Consider the following 25,977-nt stretch of genomic DNA (forward strand, 5'->3'; position numbering starts at 1 on the left):
TTTTCTCTGAATCAGGTTTTTTTTTTCCCTGTTGAGAAATTGCTAATGTAATTCCAGACAACCCTGTTTGTTTCTCTCCTTTAAGCTAGAGAAAGCATTGAGCAGGACTGTGGCAATAGCTCTGGAAGAATGATRCTTAACTACAGCCCTTCATATTTGAATGATCTCTCAGTGTGGTTGTTACTGTGCGGGTGTCATCACCACCTTGTGAGAAATCCTTCTTGCCTGGTTCTATCTTGAGCTTTTACTCAAGTAGGATTGCCACTGGAGGGCTTGGTTCTTTGGATCCTTTTGCTTTTCTGTGCCTGACAAGATTTGTTCAGGGTAGGAAAGAAAYTGGCTTCATGAAGTAGGAGTTGTGYTGTGAATTTCAATAGCTTATCTTCTGGCATTTTCTAGCTGCAAAAGGATGATAAAAACATTGCCCCAAGAAGTCTTCACCACTGACTCCTGTGGGTGTCTTCTGGAAGAATTTTAGGGTTTTCTGTCTTCTTTTCTTGGGGAARGAGGATTGACTTGGCTGAGTTTAAAGGCACAGTATTGCTAGATCAGCAAGGGCAAAGAGGTTAATGTAGGCTTTTTGTTACTGCCTTTCCCAACCACTGTTTAACCAGAGGCGTGTAGCTAGTAGACTGTATTTTATGAATTTACTGAAGTGCACAGGGGTGATGTTTAATTAAGCCTTTGTGATTATAGGCACTGGCCTCAAGCACAAACAAAGCTGCAGCTGTTTGGGATGATGTTTGGGGTTTGTGCGATCTCTGCTGCATAGACTGTACTCACTGCCAGAGGGGAAWGAAGGGGAGAAAATAAATCAGTGCCAGAGCGTGATGCACCTTGCATAGACCTGCAGAGGAAAGCAGTTCGCTTCCACAGCTTTCATTCTAATGCTTTGTAGCATCCAGGTTTGGAAGAATGCACGTAGGAAATTGAGATGGAGCCCCTGAACCAAGCTTTTTGCTTTTTAGATGTTGGTTTTTCTGTTCTTTTGTAATAGCTTTTTCATGTTGTATGCTAAGTTATTTAGGAAGCAGTCTACTTGTTAGATGCATTCCAGAACAGGATTAAAATTTGGTTTAGCTCTCTCTTTAGAGAATGATCAGTATGAGCATGAGAYTGGATAGCCCAAGATGTTAATGGATTTCAAGAGTTCAGGATGAGAGGCATTAAGTTGGAACAGATCAAGGACRTTTTCTGACAGAGAAGAAACAGACTGGACAAAGGAATTTCAAGTACCAATCCAGGGCAAATACTAAAGAAACATTATAGCAAATGGAATTTGTTAAGGAGTTGATAAAGAAAGTAGGATTAATGGTGTAAGCTGAAATAGCTATCATAATGATACCAGTATGACGGCACTGATATTTTTCCTTATAATCTCTCTCTAAGCTGTAATTTTTGTCTTTACTTAAAATAAATGTTGTCTGTTACTACATAAATATAGGATCTATGTGACAAGTTGGAAAAGAAAATGATCTTGATGAAGTTCTCCAACTTCTCAATTTATCTGCAAAATTGAAAAGGCATTAGTAGCACTAGTACACCCTTGTAAAAATAAATCTGGTAGGTAAGCTGGAGCAAGGCTAGGGGTTGGATTCTTGGTCAGTGTGTATGGCTAAGGACTATACCTTTTAGCTGAAGGTATACCTTCAAATTCTTTTTTTATTAGGAAAATTCCTTTATCATCTCTGAAGATTCTTAAAACCATGCCATTTTAAATCCAAGGATTCATGCCTCATGATCTTTCAGGATTGCCTACTTTCCTCCTAAGTCTCCAATAAGCAGTTTTAGATTTCTGTGCATTAGTTAAAAAACAGTGCTCCAGAGACCAGCATTATCTTGGTGGTTTATCACAGACAGTGTTTGTGCAAGTCACTTCTGGCTCTTTTCCCTCTGTTATATGGGATCAAGTATTTGTCTTTGGGGTCATGCTGTCTTCACACGTTCTGCCCTGGTGAGAGACATCCCAATATTCCAGGTACAGAAGATGGGAGGACTGATCCATGTAATGCCAGGAGTTTGTTTGGTTATCGTTTCCCATTTCAACCAGCTGAGATGGTGTCTTGAAGTCAGAGAGACTTCTATGGAGAYGTGGTCAGATGTGCTTTGTTTGAATTTCACTCAGGCTCCTGTGGTTTGAAATGACAGCAGCTGAACATGGTTGAGCAAGGACTCAGGAATTTGAAAGCCCCTGGAAAGGGCAGCACAGACTAGGATTCAGAACAAAATCTGAACTCATCTAAAAATACCCTTTTCCCTTCTGTTGCCTCTTCGTCTTGTTCTGGTTCAAGTTGGGGGGCTCATCAAAACCYGTGGCAATATTATTTTTCCACAGTGTTCATTGGCTTTGGTGCTTTTCACCATTTTTTTTTCTTTTAAAGCAGTGAGCTTTTCCTCCATAAATGTGCAAAGAAGATTGTCTTCCTCTCTTTGCTTGTTTGGCAAGACACTGAGGAGCTGTGAAGATAGCATCTCCTGAGGACAGCATAACGCTAGAAATTTTTCYCAAAATTATGATCTTTTCACAACCAGTAATAGGAAATTACAGTTTGAGAGTTAAGTGAAAGAAAAAAACACCCACATAAAGAGGAAAGTCTTTATTTCCTTGCTGATTCCTGACTTTTACAGTCAGAAAGCATGGGAAAAGAAACATAGTAGGTCAGGGATGACCTAGGAAAATGGATGCAGGGAATAAATTTTAGTGTGTGTGTTTTTCCCACATTTTCAAACAGGGAGTTGGAAATCTTCTATGAAGAAGCACTCAGCAAATGTTTTTAAATTAACAAAGCAAAATTCATTCTACATGCTCCTACAGCTTTGAAAGCAACTGAGAATATGCTGAGTCTGTGTTTGTTTGTGTCAGAATAGGAAAGCCTCTGACATTTTAGTAGGGCTTCTTTCAATTTTTACATATATTACAGCACTCGGATCATGTCTTTTATTATAATAAAGCATTAAAACATGACTGGTAACTATGCTTTAGCAGTAAGCCTCCACATAACCCAGAAAGCAAGACATTTTTAATGTGGTTTCATCATTCCTTATTAATACTATAAATGGGGACTATAAAATTATTTCTTCTACAATATATGTAATACAATACTTAATGGATTGTGAATGACGTTATAAAACTTGACATTAGGTACTGCAATTTATATTTAAATGCATCTYGGGCATAAATAAATGCTCTATAAATAGAAAAGTGTCTGAATTCAGAATATGTATAACCACTCATTTAGGTGTAGCATTTTGGATGATGAAATCATTAGGTAGTAATTTATTTCTGCAGAAACAGGCATTTGTTGTATTCTGAAGGGAGATCCCCAGCTTCCCTGAGTAAACACTTTTAARTAGAGAAGGATTTTATAAAAACTAGAGCGCTGCAGATATTCCTAGTGGAATATTGGTAACCTATAAACAGAATCCATAATTTCAAAAGCACCAGACTGGCATAGCTGCTGCAAGTTTAACAATAATCATGGTGAATCTCTTGTAGAAGGAGCCAGAAGAATCAGAGTAGGGGCAGTTTCACAAAGCTTTAGCAGGGACATGCTGGGAGCGATGTTAAACTGCTCCTTCGGCCATGAGCTGAGTGCTGAAGGATCTACAGACAAGCATGGAGGAGAGGGGCTTTGCGCTTCCTTTACACCCTGCAGAGGAATGAAACAGGACATGGAAAGAGGCCACAAGCTGAGTCCATTCCAGATCATTCCCTTCAGGATTTTCAAGTGAAGACAGCCTAAGGATTTGAATYGGTACCGTTCTGCATACTGCTTGCTATTGTGAGAGAGATTAGTAGCCATACCTGTAAGACCAACCAAGCAGAAATGTATCAGCATAGCTCAGACATGAATAAATTCAAGCATTTACTTGCCCTTCTGCCCATACCCTCTGCAGCCTGTCCATGCTGTGGGCTAAGGCCGTATCCCAGTACCTCCTCTGCAAGAGCTAAACAGCAGTGCTTGTAAATCAGTGTTAGTTTGGAGCATCCATCAGAAATTCAATAGGTTCTTCTGCTGGCTCTTTCTGCCCTGCAGAGTAGGGGTGCAGTATGCAGAGATGAGCTGTGAGCTCCTGGCCATCTGGAAGATCTCTTCTGTGAGGTGATTATAAGGAGTTTCTTCTCTTGCCCAACTTGTTATCTCAAATACTACATCTGTCAGCAGCACAGTGTAAAGGAACATGAGGATTCTATCAGGTGATTTCCCGGAATGAAAAAAAAAAAGAATAAAAGCCGAATCCAGCCAAACCCAAATGCTGCTGCATAGGTGGTGTTGGGGGTTAATCCATGCAGACTTCCATCTGTATCTCAAGTGGGTTGAAATTCATCGACAGTGTAGTGGGGAAGAGGCCACAGTCTGGTGGAGTGATTGCATATCTTTATTTCCTTAAGAAAACAGTTTGAAATTATTTGTTAAGGGTAGTAATTAATAGCTGCTGGGTTTGGCTCTGAAATGGGTTACTCTACTACTCCAACTGAAGTGACACAGGAAATAGTTAGAATGGTGCTGCAGCCCAACAGGGAAATTATACTAAGTAAAAATAAGTTGAGAGTAGGCAACGACTGTGCTAGCAGCAATCCATAGGGAAGGATTCCTTTTTCTCYGCTATTTTTTCCCCCTCACTCTTTCACGTACTTGTAATTCTACTAGAAAGGGGAGAATAACCAAGGAGTTGCTGTGGAGTTAGAGGTCAAGGCTGCATCTCTGTACCAGGACATCACTATTTCATAATGTGCCTGCTGTCTYTGTATCACTGCAGTGTGCTTGCTGAGGTGGCAAAAGCCACTTTTGTCTCTCTTGTGCGAGTGAAAGTCAGAGGAGAGGTAATTGGTCTGGTCTGTGGCTGTAACTCTTCGTTATATAAGCCTGTTTTGTGTTTTTAGCCAGCAACTCTTCTAAACACCAAATCCCCTGGTATTGACTCTGCCACTGCAAAGTTATTGAAAGGTGTGAAGGGTTTGCATACTTTCATTTTCATCAGATTGCAAGTACTTTACTTGGCCATCAGTAACACATTAATGTCTTTCTGAAAGTGCTCTGTAGAGGGTGAAAATTAGTCTTCTGTGAATTTTTACTTTAGTATATTATAGACCTCTATCTATTTCCTTGTTACAATTACTTCAGTTTGAATAAACAGAGGATTTCTTTTTGAGCTGAAGATTTCTCTTGAGCACAGAGATTGATGTTAAAACTTTGTTCCTGCAGGTGTCTGGATCTCTAAGGCATTTACAGTAAAAGTGATGTCCTTTGCTTTAGTAGACAGAACCCTCTGGATTCTTACTCTCATGACATCACTGARATATATACCCAAGAGGTTATCTCAAAGTCCTTTAGTTTTCAGACTTTATGAGGAGTATCACAAGATGTTGAGTACCCAGCAATGCCCATGAGGAGGTAGCTGRGAGTATCAATATCCTCATACTCATATTGAAGACCACAGTCCAGATCCATGASTAGGTTGCTCTAGTTCTGTTAAAGGTCCAAATGTTTCTGACAGGWCTCATGGAAGACTTGGTGTGTACTGGTAGGAGTTCAGCTGGTTTGGCTTCATCCGAAGCTGTCATGCTCTTAAGAGGGTGAGGGTCAAAGTGGCTGTAAGATATCAGTGTACAGGTAGATCTTGGGAGCATCTTGAGCAGAATTTTTGTACAATTCCCTTCAGTGGAGGAGGCTTGGAGAGAGAAGATGCTGTTTTACTGATGTAGGGATCCTTGAAGCGAAAGGTTGCTGCCCTTTCTTTTTTCATCTTTTCCCAAATGCTCTTTTTGTGCTCCCCAGTTCTGTTAGTCTGTAGGATACACAGAGTTATTTATTTGATGGTCTTGCAGGCTGTAAGGTGACTGAATTGGTTGGTTCCCCTTTCCTTCAGGGGGAAGGAGAGATGGGAAGTAGGCACTCCTGGCAGCASCCTTCACAGCTCAGGAGGCACACAGCCACCCAAACTGAATTAGCTTCAGATAACCCATCTGAAGGCCAAAACAGAAACTTGTCAAAACAAAACAAAAAGCAGATAGCTTTCCTTTCATTAATGCTGCATTTCCCCTGCTTGAAGCTGGTTCATTAAACTGGAAATTGCTCAAAACAGGCATCTCAGTAAAGAGTGCTCGGAGCAAAATTAATTAGTTTTGCTAGGTTAGTAATGCACCTTGCTTGGACTGAAATTGAAATTATTTTTTTCAATAAAGCCACAACACTTTTTATCAGAATTGTCATTAATTGTAGAAAATAGCAGTGTGAGGGGAGAACTTTTCAAATCTAATTTGGTCATCCAGTGATCCCTAAAAATTACTTATTTTCCTTGTGAGATGCAGCAGGATTTAAATAAACATCTGAACATCACCTGACCAGCACTGAGTCTCTGTCTATTCTGAGGAATTCCTAAACATCCTTTCRTGTTGTTAAACAATAGATGGGTAAWTAATGCCTAAGGGTATTCATAAAATTTTGAAAAAATGTTTAATCTGACCATGTTTATGTTTACTGTTCCTTTTATTTAAAAATGAAGATTGGTGGTGTCTTAAAGTTACAGTATACTGTGGAGAAGAGCCTTATTTTGTATGAACTGTGTTTGCAAGTGGTGATCCACTGAGAAATTAGCATGGAATAAATAGAATTTCAATTTTTCAGCTGTTTCCTTGGTACTTTAAATGGTTGAGTTTGACAGTTTTCAATGGCTAAGACAAAACACAACTGCAAGGTCAGATGAGTAAATCTTCTTAAGAATTGTGATTTGTTCCTACAGTGGMTACCCTTAGAAAACTGAGTGTCACAAAATTGCCCATCACAGAAAGTAGGTTACAGGCGAGCTCATGGAGACAACACCCTGCTAGGTATTTAAAACAGTTCATAAGATTCCAGCTGGTGCATTGAGAATTTTGGCTGGAAATTCCAAGTAGATTCTCTTAATGATCAGTGCTTGCTTCTAGTAGCATCCCTAAGTATTTTTTTTTAAATGAAGAATGAGGATATATAGAACGTATAATGTGTAATAACATCACTTTGATATATCCTCATGGGATGAGACTAAATTTCAAATGCTGACTGCAGTTCAGCCTCATCCTGCTAGTCTGGTTCCCTCTGTGAATAATTGAAATGTTGCTGTTGCAGTGTCAACAGAAACAGCATGGTTTGGGTTCTGAAGGGAGGRGTTATTTTTGTTTTTCTCAAAGATAACTTTTAAAGATTTCTTCCCACCARCAGTGCTTTTGTTTTCATGGCATCCTGACTGTCTGTATGTTTTGTTTTTTTTTTTTAATCCCCTCCTTATGTGAAGGTCTTGGTGATGAATTATGCTTTTCTTACGTGGTATTCTGCCAAAACACAGTACATACGGGAATATTAGGGACAGTAAATATCCAAAGTATTAATTACTATGGATATTTTTATTTCTGCTGGAGTCCCTAATTTCCTTTCTTCCCCCTCCCACTGTTAATCTTTTATTGTGTCGATTGATGCATTAATTATTCTGTGTTGAGCTTTTTCCCTTCCTTTTTTTCTTCCTGCATGGAGAGGATTTCTGCTGCAGTTATCTTATTTTTATGCTGTTGATCAGCTCATTATCTCTCTCTCAGTAACTAATGTATTTTTAATGTATTTAAATTTCTTTCGTAGTAGCAAATTCATGAAAGGAATAGACATTGCTTCCTCAGCCCACTTTTATTATCATGCTTTTGAAATTATTCACCATGTTGAAAGTATCAGATTCCTTAACTTAAAAATCCTGTTCAATGTGTAGGCTTAGATGCACGTCACTCTGGCAGGATATTCCTCTTCWTGGGATAGCTGATAAGACCAAAGACACAGCCTGAGCCATCTCTGCACAGCCTTCACTTTGTGGGAAATGTGTTTTTCCATGTGTTCCTTCYACGGAGGTGGAGGAATTACTGTCCAGAATTCTCTGTGTACCTGTGTAGTCACATGGTAGCTGAAGGGTTACAAGCAGCATGAGAATAGAAATATTTCAAGGGTTTTCTGCTGATTGCTGTTCCCTTTGCCTCCTCCTGCTCGCCAGAACTGYGTGCATGGAATTGAACACTTGTTTTAGTGTGATAAGAGACCCATCACAGGGTTTATCTGCTGCAGTAAAGCCGGTGTGTCAAGGCTCCCATCTGAGCTTAGGATACAGGGAATACAAATAAGGGAACAGTTGGTCTGGGCTTGAGAGCTGGAGGAAGGGGCAGTGCTGTGTGAGCAGTTGATTTTGGGAGGAAGGATGAACTGAGTGATTTTGGATTTAAAGACTTTGAAAAGTCTGTTTTCTCATTTAAATGAAAACAAACAAAAGGATGCAAGAGTTCTGGTTTTGGTTGTTTGTTTTCTTTTCCTTCTTTCTCCTATTTTTTTTTTTTTCTGGCAGTATTATTTACTACCTCTGATGCTACTTTTCAGTATTAGTTTTCCTGAAATGAAATTTAATTTGGTAGTTCTTAAAGACTCTCTGCTACATCTCTATCAAGTTACTTCTAATTTTCTCTAAACATTTTACAGCAGTATTCTCAGCCAATCTGTCCAGTTGCTGCAGTGCCAACACCTTGCCTCATGGTGAGCAGGTGTTTCAGAAGGCAGACAGCGATTTCCACCTGCTCCCGCTTCACGCTACAGCCRTGACAGCCCTACTCCTTCTTTGTCACTGCAGGCTCTCTTCTTGTCTCCAGATGGATGTATCCATTGAATTTATGGCTTTRGAGTGTGTTTGGGTCCACAGATGATAGGAAATAGGAGTTTGAGGGGAGGACACTGTGTGGGCGCTCCTTTGCTCTTGTCCCACTCGCTGTTTGTTGCAGAGGGATTRTAATTGATGCTAATTTAAGGCACTTGGCACAGGATTTGAAAAGGCAATATATCCACTTGGCAAACGYTAGTTCTTGGAAATCTTGCTGCAGTAACAGAAACAGTAACTCTAAGACAAATCTCTCKATTTACTTGACACAAACTGCCTCCATGGGAATTTCCTTAATATGTTCTCTTTCAGTGAATGCCTTTTGGTTTGTTTTACAGTACTTTGTCTTTGAATGGCTTAGTGTTTTTTGTAGAAGTGTATCRTGTTTAGAACTTGACAGAGGTTAATCCTGGAGGAAGATGTCAGGTCTGCTTTTCCTGTGAGCTGGGGAGGCGATAGAAAGGGGAAAGGAATTAAAGGTCTTTAAAAACAAGACATAAAATAAAACAGTCTGACATAAATAATTGTGTTAACTAGGAAAACTGACTGGGCAACATCAGAAACTATGATCCCATTTATTATATGGGTCAGAAATGTAGGACATTTTTATCCAATCAAATGTAATTTCCAGTATTATTTTGATAATGAAGGTTAATAAATTGCTTATGACTCATTACTAGCTTGCTAAGAAATTCACTGACCATGTAAAACATCTTAGTTGATGAGTGAAGAGATTGTTGAAAATGTTGGAGGTGATTGACTTCCTTCAAAAAAAGAGACTTTTTGAATGGACTTTTGCACCGGGGTATTAAGTGGGTAATTCACACTTAGTCCTAATAAATTATAMTTGATTTGTAACATATAAAACATGTTCCAAATATCAAACAAGAGTAATAGCAAAGCAAAAGTTACCACACGTAACTAGCCCAGCTCTGTGTTAAAGGGAGGAGTGGTAAAARTGTTAACAAACACTTGTAAATGCAGTTTTACCTTTACAGTGGAAACTGAGCAACATYACTTGGCAAATGGTGAGATTCCAGCTGTTCCTGTTGGAAAAAGATGTGTATGCAAACTAACAAAAAAAGAAATCCTTGCTATCAATAGGTGATTCTGAACTTCTGGTCTGACTTGAACCATGGCCAATTGCTGTAGCCAGGGGTTATCAGTCATTCAACGCTCATTGGTCACAAATGGTATTTAGACCCCKCAAAGGGATGATGAAACTCAGTGGCATCTTAGTATGTTCAGGTGTGTGAAGTAGAGGTGGTGGTGGTGATACAGAAAACTGAATGGAATCAATACAGGAGACTGGCAGTTTGATGGTATCCAGGAAAGCACATTTGTGTGTACCAATGCACTGCTGAACACAGTAGCTTTGAGAATCTGTTGGGGTTTTTTTACAAAATTCAGTAGGCCTCAGTTATTTTTTAACCTGGACAGGTATTGTTTTAAGCATGTGGTAACTCACTGTCTGCTTCTTGTCAGATATCTTGGAAGCTCAGCAGAAAACACTCAGCATTTCTCAGGGAGGAAAGTGGGAAAACACAAAGGAGCATCTCAGTTCCAGCAGGTGCCGCTTGCTCTTTGTTCTGGGCATCCTTCTTACAAAAGCTCCTTTGCTCTGGATTTTCCRTATTCTTCTCCATGCAGAAAGGTTTCTGTGTAGCAGCACAGCCTGGGCTAGTAAACAGTTTCCTTATAATATTGAGCAAATGTGCCAGCTTCTCTCAGATCACAATAAACTGATTACTTTGGGTTTGCACTCTCTTCTGGCATAAAGAGGACTCCATGAAACCTTTTTCACGTAGGTTGTTGTTATAGTTGAAGTGCCATGGAAAATGACTATTTACCCTGCTGTCTGTCAAATAGCATGTAGGAAAAAGAAACTACAGACCTATAATCCTCTGYTGGTCAGTATTCCTCTGTAGTGCTGATGAGGAATGTCATTTTACKGTGTGTTGATAATGGTCAAAGTCAAGAACCAAATACSTAATAAGTRTTTAATTTACAGTAGTTAGTTATTKAAACATTTCTGAGAYATAATAGTATAATTATTRCAGTTRTTAATTATRGGGTTYRRTGCTTGTCTTTCTAAGTTCTGTGCTGCTAAGGTCTCCAGACCTTCTCTRTCAGCCTGTGAGTTCTGGGRTTTAGAGATGGTAGACTCTCCTGGSATAAACATMATCTCTTTACTGCCCTTTATGACTGCTTTCTGCTGAGTCTTCCAATTCCCAGGCTGCTRTGTGCAGCTTGTGAGAACAGGAGAGTGAGTGGGGCAGGAGGTGACAGGGCTTACTTGCCCTCCAAGGCCAGTGGGTGCCCAGGGTGAGGTAGAAGTAATGCACATCTATCAAATGTACATGGCTCTTCCAGCACATGGAAGCTGTTGGGAAGCTTTAATGAGAAGTACTAAGACCACCTAGCAAACTTCTTTCCACTCCATTTTGCAGTGCACAATCCTTCTGACATTCCCTTYGGAGCCCACTTGTAATGTAACTGTGATCCATAACATAAAGAGTGTTAAATATGACAGAATATCTTCTTCATCTCTCTTGATTGCTGTATGTCATGATCTAGATATGTTCACATTCTTGCTAAATGGAGTCCATTTGTGGATTGTAAGGATATTGTATTGCCTGTGACGTATTTGATAGTGTCTGTTAGCTCATCAATCAAGTAATTCTTTCTGTGTAGTCAAACTGACTCTTGGAAACTTGAGCTTAACCCTGGTAGCATCTCTTGAAATGAGAAAGGTTTTAAGATCTCTCTTTAAACTATCTTTTGTAACTTATTTGTACCCCCCTCCAAAAAAAAGAATGTGTCTTTGACAGAAATATTATTACATCATCCATTCTAATTTTTGATACAGAATTCTTTTGATGAAGGATTTTTTTTAGACAAAAATAGTTTTCAGACAGGTTTTATAGCTCTTCCAAACCTTACCTTATTTCCCAATTTTAAATGTTTTCCTTTAAACAGGGTGTCAACATGCCTACTTGCRCAGTAGGTACTTTTATGACCAGCCAAAACCATAAATATATATATTTTAGGGGAAGTTTGAACAGGAGATCAGAGCATATCTGTGTCTTTGTGGAGATGGAATCTGTGGCTGGAATGAGGTTTTTCCCCATCTCTGTAGGAARCTGCACATAAATAGTACACTCAGAAAAACCCAGAGTTAACTGGCTGAGGTAGCAGGATGGTTTTAGCACACCCCTCTGTGGGCAGAGGTCCCTAGTGCTGTATGGCGAGCCCTACAAACACATGGCACCAGTGATATTTCAAAAAAGCCACTCCTGTTGTGTTTTGCAGAAAACTAATTTTGATTGACAGTTTTAATAAAGTCACATAGATTTAATTAGAAGTTGTATTCAATCCTTCTGCTGTTATTTTATAAAGATTACTCATATTTTTGTGCAGTTTTAATCTCTCTGTTTTCTCAGAAAACTTAAGATGCTGCAAAAAGACAACCAATTATCTATCAAGCACTTGCATAATCCTAAAATATACCTCTCTGTAAGTATATAATGACAGTGTGCACTTTTACATAAATTCTTCTAGCAGTAACAAAGCTGGGGATTTGATAAGTCTCACAGGCCCATTTCAAATGAGCAGAAAGAGGCAATTTGTCACAGTCAAGTGATCTTAGGACCTGCTGTCTTTATTTTCCTAAAATATGAAGTATAAAAATTTAATGCTGTAATTTTATGGAGATGTTCCTAACTCAATTCATAGGGATTTAAATACAGTAAAGTAGCAGTATATAATCGTTTTTGTGAAAAAAGTTTTGAAGTTAAACCACCTACAYTGAAGTAACTTGGAAGCTGAAGGAAAATGTAGAGATAAGTGGATGAAAAAAWTCAGTTATTTTGTGCATCTGAACTCAAAATTCTTGAGGTTTTTTTCTCCCCCTTTTCTCTCTACAAAGTGGACTTTGGGTTGCACCTGATTTACTTGTATTAAACACTGAAGAATTTGGGTTGCAGAGGATGATTTTGGCTCCCTGTCAGACTTTTATACTTGCTCTTTCCAGTCTCCAGCCTCATTTGTATGCTCTACACAGGGACACATAGCATGGTCTGAGTGGGATTTTTGACAGAGTTAATGAACATGGTTGGACTGCTCTTTATGCCTSTCAGGCAGTGGAAATGTTCTGCGACTGCTAAGCTGGTATAAATAATGCAGGCAGTAAATAAATGACAAATAAAGATTGTGGAGTAAATATAGTAGTATGATTAACCTTTYATCTTTGCTGATACAGACTGTGAAATTGGGCAAATTGAATTTGGAGCAAACCTGTGCTCCCCTGTCAGATCCCTGATCCTCCCTTCCCCAGGCTGCGATGGGGAGGGACGCCTGCCCCTCTCACCTGCTGGCACCAGCATAAATCCCTTGGCTCTACAACCCCTGCAAGCTTTCGTGACAGTCACATTTTTCTGTGGTTYTTTTCAGTGAAATGAGTCACAGGATGTAAAACGTGAGCAATGTTGGGGGAGAGAGATTGTGTATGCTGCCCTCTGTTTGTGTGTGGATAAAAGGAAAGTGTGTTCTCTAGAAGTGATTTGACCTGAATAGGAAAGTGCAAAGTTTCCACTTAGATTTGATTTATTTTTCCTGCTGTTGCTGTACTCAAGCTAAGATTTTTGTCCTAAACTTTTAACTCTTAATTTATAGCAGGAAAAGTGACTCTTTTATTCCTGTAGTTCTTCCAGCCCATCTTGCATGCTGACAAGTGAGCCATGACACCCATATATCCTAAGCAATTAGGTTTCCTTTTCCAGTTTAGCACTTCCAATAAAAGCCCTCTAAAAACTGGATAACGATCATGCCACCCAGTGCCTTACAATACTCTCTATTTTCTGTCCCTAAGTAAATATTGAAGTGTAGTCTTACTAAGTGGTTGTTTAATTGTAATAGCTGGGGTGGAAAACAYTATTAGGACCTGGCTGTGTTCCTTGGTAGCACCTGCTTATCTTAGTAGGAATATTTACAGCAGTGAGCATTAGYGGGTAAACTGTTCTGGAATGATTTAGCATTACTGTATAATTCTGTGTAATATCTTTATCTGCTTCAAGTAAGTGAAGAGTAGTTTGARTGAAGCTTCTGGATTTAATATTGTAGAAAAATGTCAACAATTAYRGMACGGTGTGGCCAGATGTCATTTGTTTGACATAATGGTATTGCAGTGATGACTCACTTATTACCTGCAGCTACTTAGAGCTGAAAGAGAAAGGACTCACAATGTCTTTTCATCAYATGATGAGAGAAAAGGTGAGTCTTRTGTCACGCTGTTGACTTTCCTCWAAGAAATTAGGAGTGCAGAAACCCAGCACAAGCTGAGGAAGGACAAAATGGTCTGTAGGAGAATCAAAAGTTAAAGTAAGGTGAAAAAATACCCAGCTATTCTTAAATTGGGTGAAATGGAAGAAGATAGTTTGGTGTGGATTTAATTACCTTCTGTTTAAAAAGACAAGGAAACCTCTCTCTCTCTCTCTCCAATCACAGCAGCACAGCAGTAATACTGCAGTGAATAGTCTGATATTTRCGGCTTTTCTGGTGGGCAAACTGCACATGCTATTGCTTTTATGTAGGCTTTTCTATTGCAGTTTACAGAGAAAAGAAATTATCTTGGGAATCAGAAATGGATAATTAGTATCAACAAAAAATGTTATTATCCTTGCAAAATTAGACTATTTGGAGAAGATTGGGTTTTTTAAGGCATGGAATTATTTCAGCCAGAAGAGGGCTACAGAATGTTGATTCCAATCTCGTGTTAGTTATCCTTCTCCCCTCTTCCCAAAACAATTGATACTAGCTGATACAAAATTTAGATACAGACTTTGCACTCTTGTCTAGCAGAGCCAAGTCTGCATCTAGAAATTAAATGAGGCTCAATTTTTGTGTTAAAATACTGACTAAATGTGGGAAAAAATTATTTAATTAATCTGTACCAAACCTTTTGTTTAGTTCTTTTCTGTTTTCCCATTTTACTATTTTTGAAAGCTTTTCACCTCCTTTATTTCTCTGTTCCAGACACCTGCAACTCCTTTCTGTGTGATGTCTTCCACCAAATGCCTGTGTTTATCCAAATCACTACTGTAAATATAAATTAGCACTGGATGCAGATGGGGTTGCACTTGAAATGCAGAGGGTAGGCTTCTAGCTGGGTTTGTGCAGCTGCATTCTCATGGTGACAYTGGTAATGTCCCTTTGTGTTCATGAAACCATAATACTGTGATAACGTTGAGGAGTGGGTACCCATTTCAGGCTGGGTGCCATGAAACTGGKATCTCCTTCCAGGAAGAAAAGTAARGCTGATTTGATGTTATATGGCTGCTTATTTCTAGCATCCTTAAAGCAGTGTGCAAATGCCTGCAACTTCAAAATACTCCAGAAAGTTAAGTGTACTTACTTGATTTGTTTTGGGGTTGGGGTTGTGAAGGTAGGTCATGAAAGATTCATAGAAAGTTTCATTTAGCATTTTATGTGATGTACAGTGGCTTGGAGAAGGACCCTCACGTGACTTGGACAAAACCAATTTAGCTACATATTCTCAATTGTTTCTTGTGCAGATGAGTGAAGCAAACTAACCAGACCTTGGCCTTCCATGAGTGAGTGTCTTTATCCCTGTCCCAGCAGAGCATTTTGACTGTCCCTCTTGAATATCTCTCTGGAGTTAGAGAGCTTTACCCTGCTAGCGGTGACCACACAGCGGAATGCAGTCCTTGCACACTGCTGACAGAGTCTGAGGATTGTGCAAACTCTTCATTTGGTTTGAATACCAAATCTTTGCTTTAGCTGTTGTAGAGACAGCTGTGCCCTGAGGGTGAATCACTGCCTTGGGGCCAGGCAATGTTTATTATATTATATTATTTCCTCAGGAGTCACCTAGGAGTGTCCAGCTGAGATCAGTGGCTTCAGAGCTCTCTTATTAGGTGCTGCCTAGAAATTTGTCCTGCAGGCTGAAATGGATGCTGCTGCTTGGGAAWGCTGCCAATTCTTTAAAATATTTAGAGCAGAAATAATAAACATCTTTGGAATGTCTCGTGTATTCTAAATATTGTTAAATAATTTTAGTTGCAAAACTGGAAGAGGAAACCAGGAGGGCTTTTACCTTCAGCTAGGTAATTTGCTGATAGGAAAAGTTCTATATGAAATGATCAGTCAGCTTATGTATGAGCCTGTTGCCTAGCAACTACACAAGTAAACTTTCACTTCTCACCACATTTTCCAGATCTCATTAGATTCAACAAATAAAATTAACTTTATCTTCAAAATACAGATGCATACCTTGCAGTATGGTATGTAGTCTTCCTGTCAGATTATATATTTATACTTACATCTTAGGAACAACAGGTATAGCCAAAATGAATGTGTTATCTTCATGCAAACTGCTAGGATAATGGCAGTTCACATCAGTAAATATTAGCTACCTGTGTGTCCTAAACTAACATCTTTAGGTGTAGAAACACTGCTCATGAWGTTCTAAGGGGGAGTTTTTTCTTTTCTRTATAATGGGGATGAATAAAAACCTGGTYTTCATATGAGGAACTCCATTAATAMAGGGATTGATGGGATGGCCCTATATGAGGACTATCCTAATCACATATAGGACTAAATAAGTAAAGAGAATATTTKGGGGKWMCWWYYWRRAARRRSMAARSCCCCMWKAAGTACATTACTACCTCCAGGCACCTGTGCTAAGTTGCTATGTATATTGATCCCATAAAAAGGATCAGAGGAGTGCTTTGTTTTTCAGGAAGAGCAGGTTTAAAACTGCCCTAGYAAACGTAGTAGATGATTGAAACACTGTTTACTGCTTTCTTAACTCCCGGCTTCATAGCCACAAAGCTCATTTTTAATACAGCCCTGCATAACCAAAAATGAACTCTAAATTAACATTAATGGCTTTTTAAAATGCTTTAGAGAAACCGTTTTGGTGAACTGCTTTGCAGCTGCTAGAGGTGTCAAAAATTAAAACGTTGTTTTATTTTTTCTGTAGCTAGAACACTTGGTTCTAGAAACATAATTTTGAAGACTCCTTGTACTTTATGTGACCTTGTCTTTGAGACTTTACTGGCAGATAATTTTATGCCACCTAGCTAGGTCTTACTGTATCATAATTACACTGTCACATAGGATCTCAAATGAAATTAATGAAATACTATCAACCCCAGACAAGAGCTATGAGAACCAGCAGAACTTTCCCTGTGCTTTTACTGTTATTTAGTCCCATCACTTAAAATCCTGTATCAGGGATCTAAAGAAATAAATAAAATCAGGGAAATGAAGTTCAATGTACAAATGTTTTGATTAAATGCTCTCTTTCAGATTTTTCACTAAAAGCTCATCACTGTCCTCTGTAGCCARGCAAGAAATAAATTGAAATTGGTACAGAGATAAAAAATAGAGAAGATAAATTAGGATGGGAAAGAATGAAAGCACTGTTCTATCTGCCTGATTGGTTTCAGACAAATAGGAGAAAGAAATTATTCAAGTACAATGAAGTTCTTTCTCAAGACTTGCATAAATAAAAGCTGTTAAATGTAATTATCTGTAGAAGCATGAGCACACCAAATATTGATAGTTTGATTTGATTGCTAACAAGAGGAAGATGCAGGAACTGCAAAGCCTGAGTGATGTTTTCAGGACTCTGTTTCCATGAGTCAGAGATGTTWTTAGGAGATGATCATTTTGTCTCCTTTGAGTCTCCCCCCTGCCCTGCACTCAGAGACCCAAGGTCTCTTAGAAGCACTAACACCCCACCAGGTCTGCCTCGCTGAGAAGCACCTGGGTATTTTYCTATATTTATTGTAAAAAAGGTGTAAAAATCGAGCAGCACCAGCTATAAAAACCTTGCACGGAAACAGAACAGAATCTCTGCTGTGTGCTCCGTTAGTTTTGAGCAAAGTGAAGAATTAAAGCAACCATCACACACCAACATTGGGTTCATTTCACATTCACTGAGCACATCCACTCAGGGATRAAGCATCCACAGTGGCTCCAAGGAGTCTCTCAAGATGGAATCACTCCCTCAAGCCACTGCAGGCTGGCAGTGGGTGCAGCTCTCCCCAGGAGCCATTTTCCCTGCTGATCAAACCCGTGTCTGATGGCTCGGTCTCTCAAGCAGAGAGCGCACGCTGCTCCGTGGATTCAAACAGACCCTCGGATTCAGGCTCAGCACAGCCAAGTTCCTCATGTGCAAATGCAGATTCCCACCATCCCAGCAGATGCAGCACAATGCCCGGTCATGTCATGCAAGAGAAACTCCACAGCTGCCCCCAGTCACACCAGGATTCCTCTAACTGCAAAAACACTAACCACTAAGGCGAAAGAAAAGGTAGAAAAGCTATCAAGCTATTGCACCCTTACTTGAGACGAAGTAGCTGCTAAGTCTCAGCAATTCAAGCCACTTCCCTTTGTGATTTTGCATTCAGCATCTCAGGATCATCAGGTGATAAAAGAAATAATTGCCTTTAAGTGCACAACCTGAAAATTACTTGAAGAATAGCCTAAAAAACATTTCCTGAAGGAAGTGTTTGTAAACTGTACCCTGTGCAAATGTTGGTAAATGTTTTAGCAAATGACTATTACAGAAAATGTAATTGTTCTCTAAAGAGTTGCTTAATTTTAAGATTAAATTAAAGCCACTGAAGTGTAAAACGCAGGAATTGTAAATTAGGCTTAAGTACTGGAGCTCCAAAGCATCTTCYCCATAGAAGAGATGCACTAACAGTCACAGTGGCTCTACCTTCCCAAAGAAAAGGAACAGCCACTGAGGCTCCCTCAAGGTCAACAGCTTCTCTGTGCTACAGATCAAGAGCCTACCTTAGGCCTCTCCAGATGTGCCACATGTTAAGCACTACTGGATCTTTGCCTTGAGAAGATCTGATTTTCAGCCTGAACTTTCCACTCATGGGCCATATCTGTCCATGATATAACTGCCAAGTGAAACCAATTAATTGCAACCAGTTCAGTTCCATTTGTCCAATTTAATATCTGTCTACATAGAAGCATACTATAAACCTTAACCATATCTGATGGTGCTGGCTTGCAAARCCTGTTTGATTTTGGACATCACATCTTACAGTGCGTCAGGCATCACTGTTTCTGTGTCCGTTTCATAAACCTCAAACAGGAAGACACTGTATTTTCTTCTTTAAAATGCTTCMAACACTTTCAGAGTATAATACTAACAATTTATGCATATCTGTTAGATACTTTGTGAACATTTATTGCATCAGGTTTCTGTGTGAAACAGATATTTTCAGACTATCCTAAGATTTGTTCTGTAAGTTCAGGGGAAAAAAAAAGGTTGCAGTGCAAGCTGCACTGCATAAATCTTAATTCTGAAAATGTTCTTCAGGAATATTCTTATCACCACCTAGAAAAATCTCTAGCTTTGTTCTCCAAGGAGGTGCGAGAGGACAAAGTGGGACAGCTGGCCCCAGGTGACCCAAGGGATATCCCAGACTGTGTGGGATCATTGTCAGCACAGAGAGCAGGGGAAGAAGAAGGAAGGGGGGGGACATTCAGACACCTGACTGTCCATGGGAARTAGGTCTGTGTGTGTGTGTATGCATATGTGTTTATTTTGTGGTTTGTAGCAGCAACTGCACTAACCCTGGTGCTGGGTTATTTGTAAGGTTTTTGTTTGTTATAAGCCTTTTATTTGTTACTGCTTTAAAAGCAATCCTAATCACTGTTCTGTAGTAGCAATATATTCTTCTTTCCTCTGCCTTTTTTTGGTCTTTTCTTTCAAAATCTAACTTGCTTTAAATTCTGTATAACTCCCTCTTCCTYTGGGTGCAATGTTTTCTTTAGTCTTTGCACTTTGACACTTTGCATATGAGCCTGCACTCACTGTTTCTGCTCCTGCCTTATTTCAAAGGAAAGGTAAACAGAGRTAACTCCAAGTTCTTTGCTGATGGGGAAAGACTTTGACAATTAAAAGCTTCAGATGACCCTTTTTCATCAAGTTGTTCAGCACAATCAAGAGTGATTATTTCTCTGGTGTGATGCTGCCATTGTGTGCTGCTGCCTGGGAGAAAGCCATCAGGGCACAAGTGGAACATGACACTCATGGTTTCTCCTTTTCAGCTCTCTGATTTTTATTTTGTTCTCATTTCTTCGCCTTGAGCTTGACTCCACTCTTCACAGAGAAATTTTTATAATAATCATGTGTAATTCATGAATTAGACCATTGTGTAATGTTTGATTGTTTTAGACAATAATGTCTTTGGAATAGAAAAGGCCTGTCTTCCTGTAAATTGTGAAGAATTCAAGGCAAGGGTGCAATCTTTTTTCTATTCTACACCTGAGCAAGGACTAATGCCTCTTTACTGATCCTGACCTGTCAGAAATTTTGTRTAGGCATGGAAGAAGTTAGATGGTGGGGATCATTTGGTGCAAACTTAGTAGTGTCTTCCCAAAAAAGGCAAAAGCCTTCCATTAAATGGCACCTGGTTTAGCTTGATTCTTGCTGTGATTTAAATCTGCAAATGGCTTGTCTGGCTGAAGGTTTGGGGCATAACCAGTCTCTCAAGATGAACTTTTACCTTTGAAATATTCTGATTGCCTAAAGTTAATGCTGAAAAGTAGAACAGGTTGATCACAATCCCTACTCCTTCATGGCCCACAAACCCTCCCAAACCAACACACACAACCCTCTCCCAGCTGTCCAGGCAGTGTACGACCCAGTCTGTTGAAAGAGAGGTCTCTTTTCTCATTAATGTCACAGGAGCAGGGAGCTGATTATTTCTGCTTTATGTCTGTTTCTATGCTTTATGGCCAATTCTATGTTCAATTATTACTTGTTTTTATTTCTATTGATGARGACTGCTAAATAACGAGAGAAGAATGGTAATGTAGGCAGTCGGTTTATTTGTGCTTGTGATCTAATTGGAATTATGTTCCTAACTTTAATTGTGAATCCTRGTTTAGGGATATTATATCCCTTTTCCTTATTTGCATACAAATTGCATTCTAACAACTAGGAAGATTTTCACACTCTGCATTTTTAAAAGGAAGTTTATTTTAAAAATGGAATGCCAGTGTGCTTTTCCCCCTACAAGATTTGGTTCAGCACTAAGGATATGGGGTCTGCTCTCTGATGGACTCCAATACATTTTAACAGATGTTCTTTCAACAGGAGGAAGGCAAGAAATAAACTCAGAGCTTCATTTATGTGTAAATGTCAGGGCTGTGATACTTTTATGTCTTCTCAGTCTAAACTTAGCCCARTGTGATTTAGGGCCGATGTGATTTAGGGCTGATGTTGGTCCCACGCTGACCATGAGGGCTCAGCACAGCACTGAGAACGCAGCAATCACTATTCCCCCAGGAAATGCTGGGGGTCTGGTGTGCTTTCTGGTTTGGATTTGTACATTGCTAGCTCGATGCTTATAATGTTGGAAGAAAAGCTTGTCCCTCATGGGTCCAAACAAGATTGATTTTGCTCGGGAGGTAAGAAAGGAGTAAACAGTCATTCAGTCTTCTACTACACTTGGTAGGGCAGTTTTGCCTAAAATGGGTTTCGGTCCCATTTGCAGCAGTATCTGTAAGTAGATATCCAAGGAAGAGTGAAAGCACAGCAAAGCAAGTASTTATTTCCCACCTTCAGATACGTTKAGCACTGTGGCTTTTCTGAGCTGGATGTGATTTTGACCTCTTTGCTCACTCTGAACAGGAGTGTTTTCCATAAATGTGAACCTTTGTAAGCTTTAGCATTTCCAGATGTTTTCTCAGCACACACTGTATTTTTATGTGTGTTGTGCCCAGCCAGGACTTCCTTGGTTCTAACCTGTATCACTGCCTGTTTCTACTGTTTTTTTTTGGTAGATACTAGGATTATAATTCCCTTGTTTCTATCCCAGCTCCTGTTTTTATATCTGATATAAACACCTGCCACCTTCTGGTACATACTAGAGTGATTAAAGCATGTGGCTACCTGGACAGCAAATCAGATTTTTTACTTCACTTTTCTACTCAGGTGAGAACCTTTCAGGGCTGGTGGGTTTGTTGCTCATTTGATCTGCTCATTGTACATCTGATCCTGCAGTTGCTCTAATTCCAGGCAAATCTCTCCAGTTTCTTCYACAGTGGACAATAATGAAAAGATAAAGATACTGATAGCTCCCTTGTGTCAGGTCTGTCCTTTGATTGCTCTTTGTGCCCTGGATGTTGACCCTTTGGTGCTTCCAGTGAAGAAGGATTTCATTTTATTTTTGGTTCCTTTTTGCTTTGCTGAGGTTTTTTGCCTGTCTTGCTGTAGCTTTGCATTGGATGTACCATTTAATGTTTMCCTTATTTCAGTGCAATGTCAGCTTTTTAAGTCTGTCATCTTGTTCTAACAACCCCACATTGCTGTTCTGTCGTTTTAGTTTCCTGCTTGTTCTCCAGCTCCTCGCCACGGGCAGCCCTCACTGATCCAGCAGCTCCAGCGCACTGCGCTTCTGCATCTTCACCACTGTTTCGCAGCATTCAGATCTTTAAAATGTCATTTGGAGCTGTTTTTTTAGTTTCCTAATTCGATTTCCTAATTTTTATCTCATCTTCCTTCCTGAGGCTGAGTGTCAACAAAGGATTTTTTTTTCTTTTAAATTTTTCCCTTCCTGTTACTGTTGCTGGAGACACCTCTGATTACTTTGTGGTCATTTCTGCAGTKATCATTTCTAGTGACTCCCATTGACCTGTCCCTCCTTAGGACCACTTGGGGTCTCACCTGCTGCTTGTGCTCTCCAAAGGAGCTGCTTCACTCCATTACTGGAGCATCTGAGCAAAGATCTTTGTGAGCAGTAACTGAAGCCTCCCTGCTGCCAGTTTATTTATTACCCTTTCTGATCTCTCCTGGCATCCTGTGCTTGGTGTAGCCCCCTGTTCAGCTGAAGGGTAATAATCATAGATCCAATCCTTCATTGCTCTGTTCTGGGCAAGACATTTCAAGGCTCATGGATTCTGTAGGACTTGATGATGAGATGAGATGATTCCACCCTGACCTCTCCTTAGCATACAATATTGCAGTACAGRTAGCTCATTTTCCTGTCTTTTCTGRTTTTGGATGMTTGAAGGTTTTTTTTTTTWCCTTTTATAATTTATATTTCATTATTGATATTAAAATGYCTTGCTTACTGTCTTCCTTCCCCTGGATTCCTCATATGCTTTGTTTGTCAGTGCCTTCACTTAGGACTAGACATTACAGTTTCTCAGTTGCATATTTAAGATAACAGAAACCTTATGRAATTGGACATTTTGTTAAGCAACTCAAAGTAATTTCATCTGTTATGAATTGTTTCCATTGTGCATTGAAAAAATTTGTGCTGCTTCTGAGTAGAYTCAGAAGTTGAGTCTGTGCCCTCTGTAACTCCCAAAGCATTTCACAGTYACTGCTTTTAATTTGACACTTGGGCTCCTTTTTTATCCTCTGACTTTGCCYTGAGGCTTTCAAAAGTATAAAAGATAATTTTCTTTGACTCCCCTAAATTTTCAGAATGCTATATTTGATTTTAATTGATCTATGGAAATTTAAAACCTTTGAWCCAGACCCAAGACATTTCAAGTTTGGCTCCAAAATCCATAGACATATCAAAAATATTGGCAGTTTTCCATTAGTGACTGGCTCTCAGCAGCCAGTGCTGTTTTTCTGGTAGGAAGGGCCAGACAAATAGGGATACAGCTGCTCTCTGCAGAGTTTTTTCCCCCACTCTCCCCTCTTTCCCTCAAGAAGTATGTTTATATCTAACATCAAAAGGTGCAAAAGAGATAGATGAATGGTAGTGATAATTTAGCACACACTTTCATACAATGTATCTGCTCACTTTTAATTCCAGTAAAGGATATATGGAGAAACCCTCTTAGGCTAATCTAGTTTCTGCAGTGCTTCATATCTTGGTGCAAATATATTTCAAAGCCCAAAATGTAATGGTATTTGCCATTAGTAAAATTCCACARATCATATACATAGGTGCCACTGGTTGTCTGTGGAAAGGTTTGTCAAGTTGATTGTTTTCAACACCATCAATGCTACTGTTTTAATGAGATATCTTCCAAATACATTCCTGTATAAAGCTTAACTGTTGTCTTTCAGTTCTTTATACCTGAATGGGAAGTCATTTTGTGTCAGTAGATTTAGATTATTGTCTGTAGTAATGGAACTGTCTTTTTTTCAATTTAGCAAAATACCATTAAGAATTAATTTATGACCCAGCTACATTRTTGAATCATGGAGGTACAGAGCAGTGTTACAGTCAGGGTATTCTTTCCAACAAAGTTCTAAAGATAATTTTTAAAGCACAGACACTTTCCTCCTTCATTGCACTGTAACTCGTACATATAAATGCGATTTAGGGAATGTGTTTTACTGGAGATGCTGAGGTAGCAAAATRTACAATTACTGATAACACTCAACAATGTGACACTGGGTACTGGATGCRATTTTRCATTTCAGAAGCAAGAAATGGAAAAAAAGGATGTTTACTTTAAAGTAGTACAGGTAAAATCCTGCCATCTATTAGTRCAAAGGTCAAATCCTTTGAGGTAATTCTGCATGATTAGAGATTAAAAATAGATAAAAGAGACAAAGTCAAATAAATAAGGTCCACATGGTACAGTGATGGTSTGTGTTGGAAAGGTTTCATTTTTGRAGGACGAGGTGGTGTTTAATGGTAATGTTACATTTACTTAAGTTGTGTATTTTATTTTTCACTTCGTCATCATTTAAATGGGAAATGGGAGCTCCTTCAGGAGTTGCAGCAGGTACCTTGGAGCTGAGGCAGGAGTGAGTCAATGCTCCCCTCTGCACTGCACTGTCAGGCTGCTTTTGGAGAAAGAACTCTCAGCCCTTTTGTCTTCAAAAGCCCTTTTGTCTTTTCTCTGTTATGTGTGAAATTACTGCTCTTCTGCTGAGAAGGAAATAATCCCTGGAGTGCTTTGCCCATACTGAAAGATAAATCCATTCTTCCTAAATCTCTGTTCTCTTCTTTATCTGCCCTGAGACTTATAATTTCATGCATGCAAGGTATCTGTAAAGTGCTGCATAGCGGAATAGTTGTGTTCAACCCAGAACGTGTGAAAGCTCTGTGGGTGTCAGGCAATGCCTTACACTATATTTAACTCAAGAGTAATTTACAGTGGCAGGATTTCTGCCTAGTACCTACTGGCTCCTGCTGCCCGAGAAACTGGGCTGATTTATGTTCAATACCTGGCCCCATGCTGCTGTTTCCAATCCTTTTCGCTGTGGATTGTGATCTGGATGATAATTTATCAAAGTTGGGATTCACAGGTCGCCGTGTTACAGCCAAGCTAAGAGTGTCTCATAAAGAAGGGTCCATTCATCTTGTGAGTGCATGTAAATAGTCTGTGTTCCTATAGCTTTAGCTGGGTGACTGTATTATCTCATTAATCATTTTGCGAGYACTTGTGTGTTGTTGTTTTTGTCTCTTCTCAAGGATAGGCAGACATTTACCACTTCTGTGATCAATAAATGAGTTATTGGGTGCCTATAAAGTGAGGTGGCAGCATTGCTGTCTGCTGCTTTTGTTGGCTGGCTTCTGCAAAAGCTGCAGGTGGAAAGAAAAGGCCAGGCTGTAAGAGCTGGCTGAAATGCAACCTACTGCATTTGAGAAATCTAATTTCAAAATAAATTGAGTTTGGACTTAATGTCTTACTGSCTCTAAGCAGTGATTTTCTATCCTTTCTTTTAACCTCTCCAGGTATTGATTTTTTGCAGTAACGTATTTAACATCTGCTCCCAGCCCTTTCAGCTGTTCTGCTCTGGCATTCCCACCCCTCAGGGTGTGGCGCTTTTTTGTGACTAGTTTCTTTCCTGTTCTTAATTTTTTTTTCCTAGAGGAAGCCCTGTGTAGCACCTTTATCCTTGCTTTAAATTAACCAGGTGGATGGAAGTTTGTATACAGCAGTTTTATTTTCCTCATTTGAGATCTTTTGCTTACAGTGTTGTGCAATTGAGCTTACCCAGATGGATGGGTGTCTGTCACATCTCTTGTCTCTCCTTACAAATTTTAAAGAAAGCACAGATTGTCAAAATAACCTTCCAGGTCTCAGGAAATGCTGATGACATTTTTTCTCATAAAAACAACAGAGGAAATCAGAGTTCTGAAATAAATGCCACCCAGAGCTCCTTAATATCCTCAAATACGAAAAGAACCTTATACTGACAAAGAAAAAATGTTACAATCAAGTTTGAGTAAACTGATACATAATGAATAAAGATGAAAAGCTTGGGAAATGACTGAGAAATAATTGACAACATGTAGTAGCTCCTGTTCTCCAATGTAACTTTAAAACATTTCTGACASA

This window comes from Malurus melanocephalus, unplaced genomic scaffold, assembly GCF_030028575.1.
Source record: "Malurus melanocephalus ecotype Western Australia unplaced genomic scaffold, MMel_1.1 scaffold_91, whole genome shotgun sequence".
Lineage (NCBI taxonomy): Eukaryota > Metazoa > Chordata > Aves > Passeriformes > Maluridae > Malurus > Malurus melanocephalus.